The 11,679-nt window shown below is 45.1% G+C and overlaps 1 pseudogene; it reads left to right on the plus strand.

The window, feature by feature from the left end:
• The first annotated feature begins 2,417 nt into the window (after window positions 1-2,417).
• On the plus strand, window positions 2,418-11,664 carry LOC120741534 (annotated as a pseudogene).
• The last annotated feature ends 15 nt before the right edge of the window (window positions 11,665-11,679 follow it).

Raw genomic sequence — 11,679 nt, forward strand, 5'->3', positions numbered from 1 at the left:
AACTTTTTATGTGACCCAGATTTGCCTGTTGCATAATGCTTGTCTGTCGGAACAACATTGTTGAACCTGTGTCAGTTATCTGAAGTTTGCCAGAACTGCTACTATAATTAGGCTAAACCAAACCATAGAAGTGGCTGAGCAAGCGTGTCTCCAAGCTCTCCGAGCCTTGTCAAACAGAGGGCTAATTGTGAATGTTGGTAATTATTAGCTATTTTATAAAGAAAGAAAGCAGAATTCCTCGGTAATGGTGACTGCTGCTTCTGCTCATGTGACTATCAGTTTTCTCCCTCTGGTCTGTGGACAGTTCATTGTTGTGTCTTAAAGAGCTGCAGGGCGACAGGGAAACTAATTGGGTGGAGCATGTCTGGACATACTGACTCCCAGGCTCTCTACTGGAGCGTCGCTGTGCCACACACGCACACAGACACACTCACCTTACTCGATTATACACCTTTGACGTGTGAAAACAAAAACAATCATTACTATAAAGCATGCAATCCAATCAGCGATAACAACAGAGACTCTCTGCACAGATGGCACTATTAAATGTTTATTTACATCCTCAGTTACTTAACCTTGTGCTTTAGAAAGATGTAAGTTAAAGGTGCCTGATATTTCTTTCTGATATTTATTCACTTTTATTGTAACTGCGCATGCCTTTTTTTGTTTGTTTTTACAAACAAGCTTCGTGATGAGCAGTTGTCCGTGGTTTTTACCATGTTTATTATCACAAAGCCATTCAGTCCTGATCCAGCGCTAATTTACGGCTCCGGTGAAACTGCTGCCTCCAAAGCAAACGACGTCAAGTAAATCTACGTGTTTGCATTTGTTGGGTGTTATTTTAGCACCACTTATTCTAATTTGAATAGAGAAACTCTGTGTTTTCAGCGAGAGCTGCGGAGGGACTGTTTCTGCTGCCATTCGGCTTGAAGTGCCTGTTTTTGGCTTTCAGGGTGGGGCTCTAAGGGAGGCCCTTGGGCACAGTAGGTAGTGAGAAAGGGGTCTTCTTTAAGGAGGACACAATTTGCATAGGTCTATGTACACAGCTTTCGGAGACCTCTCCCCAAATATCTGAGTCGAGCACCTGTATTGACATTGGCAGAACACTTTGTCTCAGGATTCAGGTCCAGCTAGGAATGAAAGCAAACCACCACAGCGCGCTCGCCGTGGGCAGCTAGACTCGCAAATACCTGAGAGGACTTTATCAACTGGGGTGGGGAGGGTGCGTGACGCTGCTACTTCATGAGAAAAGGGTTGCAAATGAATCCCATCAGTGATTACGACACATAGAGTTGTGTTGTAATCCAACAACTAAAAGAGATGATGTAAAAGAGTTGATGATACAGTCTTGATCCCTGGGGACAAAAGACAAGGTCAGCAAATGAAGTTAAATGTATTTAAGTGGGGCCTTTCTGCTGTTATAGAGTTTGTTTTATGTAACTGAGAGAAAGAAAACAAAATTCAGAGAAAACTATGGTCCTAAAAAGTAAACAAATGAAAGAAGGAAGGAAAGTAAGATGAAATTAAGAGGAAACTATCACCCCGAAAATAAACAAATGAAAGAAGGAAGGAAAGTAAGATGAAATTAAGAGGAAACTATCACCCCAAAAATAAACAAATGAAAGAAGGAAGGAAAGTACAAATGAAGTTTAGAGGAAACTATTGCACTGAAAAAGACTTGAGGGAAGAAGAAAGGAAAACAATATGGAAATTATGAGGAAACTACAGCCATGAAAATGTAATAATAAAAACACCTATTTCTTTGAAAAGAAATAGGTGTGTACATCCATTACACAAGATGGGCATGCAGTTTCTGGGGCTTTCAAACTCATCTCATTGCCCTAAATAAACATCAAGCCACTCAAGTTACTTTGTTAACCAACTTAGTTAACTAAACTGTTTTCACCATGTAATTTAAAAAAGAAAAGAAAAGAAAAAAGAGAGAACGAAGAGAAATCATTCCAGGACAGTAGTTGTGATTGCTTGGTTATGATAAGAGGTGGCGTTTCCTCTAAAGCCTACTTCACTTTTGCGTTCCATGTAAAAAGAAACTGAGTCAGAATTTCATGCAGCTTACTCAGTGTTTTCCTTTAACTGGAAATAAGCCACAGCGTATACAACATTTAGGCACCACCCACGTTACAATAACAGGACTTTTATCTGCCTGGTGATCACACAGTTTGTGACTGCTCATCAGCTGCTAATATAGAGAGGAACCTGGGGATTCCTATAACTGCCTTTAGAGTGTATAATACTGAGTATGTATTTAAAAAGGGTGATAAAAAGAAGAAGAAAAACGTATTTTATTGTGTTTATTTCATCAATCTATTACTATTGCTATTACTACTACTCACAGGCTATTATTATTATTATTATTATTATTATTATTATTATTAGTGACCAATTGAGTTTTCTCACGCAGGTAGTAAGGGCTCAAACCAAACACAGAAGGACGGGCAGGAAGCGGCGTGGGCAGCCTCCTTGTGTCACCGCCTGCGTCAGACTAGACGCCAGGAGGGAGTTTTCCACTGACGAAAAAGCCTGCGCTTCTCGGCAGTCTGCTACAGACAAGGGAAGCGCTTCAGCTGGTACGGACCCCGTGCGGCAGAGAGGCACAGACAATAGGAGAGAATAAAAAAAAAAAAGGCTGTGTGTACGCGGGGGATACGTTTATTCGTGCCATTTGGATTACTTCCACCGTTAACACCCGTCGGCTGTTTTACCCAGCGTGACTATTCGGTGACTGATGGTGATCGGATACTTGAACTGGTGGTGAGTACAAACAGAATCGGGAGTTTCGCTGCTGGGTTATTGAACACCTTAATTTACGCGTTCAACCTCAGCGGAGGGAAGCAGGGGGGGAGCCAGATAGTTTGACTGTTTATTCTCGTGTGTCAGGAGTCGTTTAAATGCCCTGTGCGGTTTGTGTTCTCTGTGCGCCTGTCTATGCGTGTCATCTCTGGTGGGGTTTTATTCGCTTGATTTCTTTTTGAATACTTTGCCTGACGCTTTATTGGAAATGGACGCGGCTGTTGGTGGTCCCCGCTAGTTAAAGTTGAGTTTTAATGAATTGTTTCTGGTGGCAGCACACGGGTGCTGGTATTCACGGTAACTGGAAAGAATTAAAGTCATTTAACTGATTTTCTTTTTAAACGCGAGATTCCACGAGCCGCTTCATTCACTTGGTGATTGATTGATTTATTTGTTTTTAGATCGATCGCTGATTAATCAGCGTTTTACAAACTTCACGGCTCACGCTGGGAAAGCCGTGCTACCCACCGCTGTGGGTTTTCGGCTGCGGATTCATTTAGGTGATCTGAACTGTTTGATGAGGTCGGCTTTGTGTATTCAGCCCGTGCGGAGTTGTTCTTGTTCACCTCGGCGGTGCTGGTGCGCCTCTTGTAACTAGAGCGACTCCTGAAGGCACTACATCTGAGCACACAGCTGACAGGGCTGCTGTCATTAGAATTAGCATTAATCATGAGGCATGATCGGGTCAGCTGGGGGAGAGAGCCGGCTGGACTCGTACGACGTGCCTATTCGACCCGATATAATTATAGGTTTTTAATTTTGGGGGGGGATTTTAGCGATTTGCCATATGCAGGTAACCGTTCAGTCTTTGAGCCAGGTGTGGACAAGGAATGCGGAGCTCCTTCATTGTTTGATCAGTTTTCCATCACGGCATGTGGATCTTTCTCTTTTTTCCTGTTTTCTTTTTAAATGCGTAAATGACTGAAGTTTCTAATTAATTTAAGTACTCTAAAGAGAAAATAATGTCAATGTGATTTATTTTTATTTTTATTCTCATCCAGAGGTCTTGATTTATTAATGTTATTATTTTTTTCCAGGTATAACACTGCCCTCTGGGGCTTTTATTTATTTATTTAATCTCTGGACAGTGTCTGTTTTCGATAAAGCGCCTGAGTCGATTTAATCGTCTCTAGCGCGACCTCACCCGGATCATTTTTGGAATCATGTTTTTTGGAATTAGGCTACAGAGAGCTGAATGATCCTTTGTTTACTGAGAAGGAATACAGCACTCGGTGCTGTGCATTTAATGTCCAAGGAGGTTTCAGATGTGTTAAATAAGTCATTGTCTCTGCTTATTTAACATCATTTTCCATTTATAGCACACATTTTGCACCCACGTCCCTCTTTAAAATAACAATTGACCTGTTTGCTGCCTCCTTATTAAAACTGCCAATGGACTCCCAAATCCTCTCAAATGATTTGAAGGAATTCGCAGCACAGCGAATAACATCCCCACCTCTTAACTGCCTCATCTCCATCGTGTGATCCTGCATTCAGTTTGCCTTGTGGTGCCTGCAGCTGTCAGACACAGCACAGATAATCTGGATGGCCACTTCCTGTGCACTGCAGTGCATGTTTCACAACCTCAGGAAGCTCATGCACACTTTTAGTATCTGTCTCCCCAGCTGGGAGAGGCAGCAGCCGCATGCTGGGTTCAGACAAGGTTCTCTGTGCCTGCTTCATTTTGGTCACGCAGGATGGCCCCACGCTTTTGTGCCTGGAGACGAGGGTGGAGTGGGGGTGGGTGTGTGTGTGTGTGTGGAGGGGGTAACACGGAGCCTGCTGACAGCCTCCAACACAGCAGCCGAGAGCTCCCATCTGCTTTGTCCTCTCTCAGCATTCCATACAGCAAGTGTCCCAGACTGGAGCATGACCCCTGAACCCGAAGCCACTCCCCCTCCCTCCACCCAAACACACACCCAAAAGCTGTGTGTTTTCTGCTGTGGACTGCTATTCTAAAGAGGTTTTCTCAAAGTTTGCTGCTGTGCACTTGGCACAGTTTCTGTTATTTGCAAGTGTGTTGCAGAAAAATCAAAGCTGCATGTCATTTTGTCTGCACAGTGAATGCCATTTGAGGAAAAGAGTGGAAAAAAACAGTTTAGCCTTCCCTTTAAAGCAGGAGTAAAGCAACCCAAAACAGTGGGTAAATAGTCCTCTGCAGGCATCACCTGGACATTCAGGTTGCTCTGCATAACAGATTAATGGCAGCCTGGAGCGTGTGAAGTCCACGTGCAAGCTAATACCCTGTCAGGTGTGGCTAGGAAAGGTGGCTGGCTCAAGTGTCTAGTGGGAGTAGGACTTTCCAGTGGTTAGCAGTAGAAAACGCATCTGGGTTAGATAGAGCCTGTGTTCTTCTTCCACTATTACTGCAGGAGCATTGCTGCCAGAATGGAATTCCTGTGGCTTGGAGACATGACATTATTTATTTGTTTTGTACAGTCCTCCCTCCTTCTTCCCACTACCTCTCCTTTTTGGAATCGCGCTGTGCACGGGTCAAGGCAGAGGAACAGAATGTTTCTGTGGCACAGTCACAGCAAGCTTTGCGGCTTCAGTGAGAACAACAGGCTTATAGAGGAGAAAGCGGGAGCGCTCCCTGCATTGTTCCAGCAGGTGGAGCGCTTCTGACTAACAGCTGACTTCATAAGAAATGAGCCAGTGTTTCCCCCAGCTGTGCAGGAGCTGGAATCCAGCCCATCGTCACCTTGACTGCTTTGATCAATTATCTCCCGTCCTCTCGGTGTCAGAACTGGAAGTGAGAGGTGCAGTACCTTGAAAGCCTGCAGGGGCTGTCCTGCCCAGCCACGGTTCTACACACACGGGAAGGCTCCCAAGCTTATCATTATCACATTTTATGAGCACTCAGTCAGTCATTCAGACACTGCACAAGGCTGTCAGTGTGCCATGTAAATGCTCCCGGCTGGCTAAGATTAGTGCAACTTGTCGCTCCCACCCACACGGTTATCAGCTGCAAAAGGGCTGGACAGGCGGTGCGAGGGGGCAAAGTCAACTGTGACTTGTCCTGATGGCTGAGGGGCAGACGGGAGCAGTTCAAACAGGGTGAAAGTTGATATCTGTGCAAAACCAAAGATGTGTATAAGAAAGCTTTTATGATTTGGTTCTTTTTTTGTGATTCTGATTAAACTAAAGCTTTCCGATAAGTTAGTTTGATAAGATTTACTGTGGCATTTTGCCTTTTAAAAGTAATTCAAACTCTTTTACATCCTTCTCAAATAATTGAATACTCCTTTATAAAAGGGTTTGAGGGGCTGTCTGCAGATTTAAAATAAAAATGAATTGAAATTCTAAAGTCGTACAAACAGCCCGTAGCTGGATGTATCAAGATAATCTTATTCAACTGACATAGTTATGCATCTGACTTGAGCTGTGTAGTGCTTCTGGTGACAAATCTCCTCGCCAGAGATTTATCTTTCCAAGTCTGTGACAACTGGCTGGGGAGCACCTCGGTGGATGCGTCCTTTATCTGCCTGCCTGTGTGCGGTTGATGGAATGACAGTGATGCATAATTTAGCGCACGCTGAAAACATGCTGCGCTCCCTCTCTGGCTCGGCTGTCCGATCACATCCATTCTCCATTTAGAGCAGACATCCACAGGCACCGCTTTCTTGACGAGCCAGCGCCGAATTCCTCTCTTTTATCTTTGTCCCACCCTTTTGCAAATGAGTCACTACGCAATGTCTTTTCTTTTTTCTTTTTTTTTTTCTTTCTTCTTTTTTTTTTTTTTTTCCACCCCAGGTCCCTTGTTCCATCCGCTGTCTGTGCTCTCTTGGCCTTGTTCAGTGGGTGCAGCGGCTGAGCAGGCTGAAGAAGCTCCAGATTGACTACAAGCCGTCCCCTTGCCAGGATTAACCTCTCGCCATTGTTTCTGCCCGTTGAACAGGATTAACAAATCAATGTGTCAGGTAGACTGCAGTCAAGAGACAATGACCCAGTTCTGACACCACTGCCCCCCACCACCACCTCTCTTTCTCTCTCTCTCCCTCTCCATCCCCCCCCCCCTTCTGCCTCACTGCAGCTTTTAATTAAAAGACTTTGCTTAGCTGGCGCTATGCACTCCCTGGAGGATGCTTCACAGCTTTGTTTTTTTTGTGGGGTTTTTTTTTTTTTTTCTGGGAACTGGAGCTGGGAATGGTGGCAGAATTGTAAGGTGAACCCTCGCGTGCTCTGCGTGCACAGAGACGTGAGGGTTGTGGTGTTTTTCAGAACACACATGTTGTCTGATAAGTGAACACACAAAGCAACAGATGCGGCACCCAGGTGTTTCTAAATGGTTTCAAGACAAATCCCATCATCATGTCATAATATTAGTTATACGTGTACAAGGCATTTTGAGATTATTTTTTGCACGAGTAAGCTGAAGGATAGGATGGGGGGGATTCAGTGCCCCCCCCCCCCCTTTTTTTCCCCCTCCACTCTTATTGTCTGTGTAATGTGAAGGCTACAGTGTGGAAGGGAGCTTTTTTGTTTGTTGCAGCGACAGTGTGAGTTGGCTTGACCTATTGCAAGGTGATTCATTCATCATGCGTGCACTGGGGACAACAATATCTGACCGCAGCAATAACCATAACCCCCTCCCTGTACATCTGCAAAGATGCACCCACTGCTATACGAAGGTGTCAGCCTCTTGCCCTTGACTTTGCCTTTGTCCTTGTCATAAGGATTTTTTTTTTCATAACTGCTCTCTGTTGCATGCAGAAAATGGCTCTTTTCCTTGTACACCAGCTTCCAGATCTTCTTTTCTTCTGTTCTTTGAGTAATGACATCCCGATGAGACAAGCACGACATGCAGATCGCACATGGATTCAAAGTTCCTATAAAGTCAACTGGAGCATTTCTGACAAATTGGCTGTGTGCTAAAGAGCAATGGTCACAGTTTAAGCTGTTGGAAGGATGGTTGGGTGTTTTACGTGTGTGCAGTACTGTGTTTAGTAAGAGTATGTTTTAAAAAATGACGAAAATCAAAGTGGTTCAGCTGCAATGTTGAAAGATTTGTAAGCAGTTTGACGGTGAAACGAGGTAAAGCCTCCTTTTCCTATTCCACATCATCATCTGAGGGAGTGTCTGTGCTGGAGCACGGCCCGGTTGTGTCCTACCTCTCCCTTCACTTCCTTCCTCCCTCCCTCCACCCTCTCCCTCCCTCCCTGGTTAAGATAGCAGGGGCTCGTCCTCGCACTGATGATAAACTGTGCCGTCTAGCAGCAAGCATCGCCTGCTAATCTTCCCAACTTCTCAAAGTTGGGAAGATTAGATTGTTTGGTGTTTGCTAAGGTCACGAGACACATTTGTATCCCTTAACCATAAAACACAAAAGCAGCAACCTTGCTTTTCATCAAATCTGCTCATTTGTCATGTCAGCGGTTGCTCTTTTTGAAATTTTGCCTGGAAAAAGACGGGGATTTAGTCGAGCTTTGAAAGTGTTGCTGCCCGACAAAAATAAACATTAAACACATCGACAATCTTATACTTGGAAAGGTGATATTAGGCAATATTTTTTAAAGATTAGAGGGCAGACCGCACTCCCTCCCACTGAAAGCATTATTTTTTTTTACTTTTCTCTCTTTTACTCAGCTCTGGATATGTGGACAACAAAACATTCTGCCCTATGCGTAGCTGCGCATGTATTCAATGACTTCTATGTGGACACGTTACTTATGACTAGTGGCAAATTGCCCTTGCTTTCCTTCGGACTGCATATTGATTGCAAGGGCTGCTTAAAGTGACTGATTAGAAAATAAAATGTCAGGTCACCTCTGTTTGGTCGTCTCTCTTAATTTATGCGTTTGCTGAGCCGATGAGATTTAGAAGAGGGTGAAGGGTTCGCTAATTGTTGACTTAGGCAAATAGAAACTGATTGATTGCTTCCTGTGCCATTGTTCTCAGCTGAGAGTAGCAGGAGACTGGTATGCATACATGACTCACTTGTACCATTGATTTTGTTTAAATAAAAGCCTGACAATGTACAGTTGATAATTTATTGGGTTAATAAAATAAAGATCCGGTGATGATTTGTTAAAATAACTCTTAGTAATTTGCTAATTCGTCTCCCTCTCTCCTCCTTGCTGCAGATCTTTTGCGCTAACGCCATGAGTGGGCTTCTCAAGAGGAAGTTTGAGGAGGTGGATGAGGACCCATGCTACTCCTCACCGTCGCCCTCTTCCCTTTCCTCTGCCTGCTCAGGCTGGGACTCGGAGGCGGAGAGCTGCTTCTCGGACACCTGGATTCCACCCCCAGCAACCCCAGTTCCCCGGCAACAAATTTCAACAGTGAGTATCTCTCTCCAGCGATTATAAATCGCAGAAAGAGCTGATGGCACATGTTTTTATAATGCATTCTCTTGCCTTTAACATCGCTGAGACTCTGATAACAAACTTAGATAAATGGGGGAGAGGTTAAGGAATTTAGGCAGCTGGCAGGCCATGAAACACTTCACTGAAATGATTTCAGACTTCTGCAATGAATACCTCTTTTGATTTCATGCCCTAAAGCTGCAAAATGGCTAATCACATTATGCACTGGCTGCTCCCCTTGGCTGTGTCGCCACCTTCTTCTCAAAGCCCCGCATGCAGGCACAGCCTCACCTTTTCTTGCATGATGTGGGTCGCGCGGCCTTGGGCCGTTTTGTGTCTCGACCTGGGTGCGTCTGCTGAGCTTTAGGGGACCGACCGGCTTGGAAAGGGATTGCGGTGTACGGGAGAAGGGCAAACAGTTTGAGGTTTCCAGGATGGTGGGGCAGGCAGCCAGGAAGAGAAGCATGGCAGGTTGCCAAGGCTGGGAACACACAGAGCCTTGTCTGAAGCCCGGGCGTGCACCCAGCACAGGTGCTGAAAGTGAGTGGGTGAAGGGATACAAAAAAAAAAAAAAAAAGGGGGGGGGGGGGGTGTAGGACAATCAAGAAAAAAAGGCGTGCAGACACATCTGAAGGAGCAGATTGGCTGGATCATTATAATCCAGTGTTTACACAGAAATTGTGAAGTGACTGCTAGACACAGCAGAGAAGATGATGGATGTGAAGCTGTACCCTGGTAGTTTACTTTTATGTATTTACCCCAAGCAGCAGATCAGACCACTAGTAGAACTATTGTGTGCCGCTTACCTCTATTAAGGTAAAAGGTTACTTTTCCAAGCTTCAGGTATCACACCAGCTTTCCGTGTCTTTTAAGGCCAGTTCAGGGTGAACTAGAAGTCTACAAGGATTTCCCCACCAAAATAATTGTAATGTCCGACACATGTGGCTTGTAGATTCGAAAAGTTCTGGTGACTCAGGCAGAGGGAAAACGTTGCTTGTCTCTAAAAGAGTCTCTAAAGTTTTGTTGAATATTCCTGGGTGGAGGAAGTGGAATATATAATAAAACTTGAATAATTGGGCTTTTTTCCCACATATGGTTCTACTTTGGCTCCCATATGGTTTTATTGTATTTGTCTGGGTATAGAAAGATCGTGAGCACTTTTTAACAGCGAGAGAACCTTTGACCCGTTTCAGTTACTGGGCCATTTGTGGGGATTGTCAGCTAGCAGCGAGACCCGGGTGGGCAGGTTTTATTCTTGCCCTTAGGGCTACACTTCCACCCTTCACCCCCATCTGGAAGCCTCAAGCATTTACTCACCACTTTTGTGATCCTGGCGGCTCTGTTTCCTCCACTTTCCTGGCCAACAAAGGGAAATTCCTGGGTTGGGTGTTTTGTTTTGTTTTTTGTTTTTGTCGTCGCACAGTAGGGCAAGTTACAAAGCTAAATGGATTCTTGGGTTAGTGTAGGTTTCACTTTACAGGATGTAAGCGTGTTAGAGTCCTGTTAGCAGTGTCTTTTAATTGGGTACATGATAAGGTGGGAGCAATGAATCAGAGGGGTGTCCTTTTACAGTCTGTTCAGCATTTATACACCTCTCAAGTACAAGTGCTGGGGAATTATGCCATCTAGTGGCACGAAAGTAAGAATCCCCCCTCTTTAGAGCCTCCTCTCTTACTTGTGCATCATGTATTCTAATCCTGCCTCTTTTTTTTTTTCCCCATCCATAGCAACGTCCATCCTTAAGAAATCCAAACGAGCGCGGCGGGGCAATGTGACGTTTGACCAGGTGACGGTGTTCTTCTTCCCTCGGTGCCAGGGCTTCACCAGCGTTCCCAGCCGAGGAGGATGCACTCTGGGCATGATGCAACGCCACAGTGCACTCCGCACATATTCGCTCGCAGAGTTTGCCGTGGAGCAGCGGCTCCTGCGTCGGGAAAAACTCCTCAACAGACTCAGGGAAGAGAAACTGGAAGCTCTCAAACTGAAGGTGTGCACCATAAAAGAAATGCAGTGGTTAAGGGATCTATGAAACTGTGCCTGTTCAACATGACAAATAAACTTTGTTCCTTTTGTTGTGTTCAGCTGACAAAAAATGGAACCCAGGAGAGCGAGGAAGCCGAAAAACTTACAGTGGATGACATCCCAGAGCAGGATATTGACATCAGTGGAGCCAACGTCGACGAGGGCTCTTTTCTCCAGCCTTACACGTCCAAGCGCCGCTATGCGCTGCTCAAAGCGGCTGGTGTGAAGAAGATCGACAAGGAGGAAAAGAGGCAGCTGCACGAGCTGAGGCTCTCCAGGGAGAACTGTGGTTGCGACTGTCAGGGGTTCTGCGAACCTGAGACTTGCAGCTGCAGCCTGGCTGGCATCAATGTCAGGTAAGAGCCCCAACAATTCCATGCTATCAAGAGCACCCGGGCAAGACACAGCAACTTAGGAGTTTCTCTTGCATGATTTAAGAACTTTCTTTACTTCTTGCAGATGGACCACTCCTCTTTTCCATGCGGATGTACCAAGGATGGATGCGGAAACACGGAGGGCCGCTTGAGTTAACTCCACCAGG

Source organism: Simochromis diagramma, unplaced genomic scaffold (assembly GCF_900408965.1).
Source record: "Simochromis diagramma unplaced genomic scaffold, fSimDia1.1 OVJJ01000602.1, whole genome shotgun sequence".
Classification (NCBI taxonomy): domain Eukaryota; kingdom Metazoa; phylum Chordata; class Actinopteri; order Cichliformes; family Cichlidae; genus Simochromis; species Simochromis diagramma.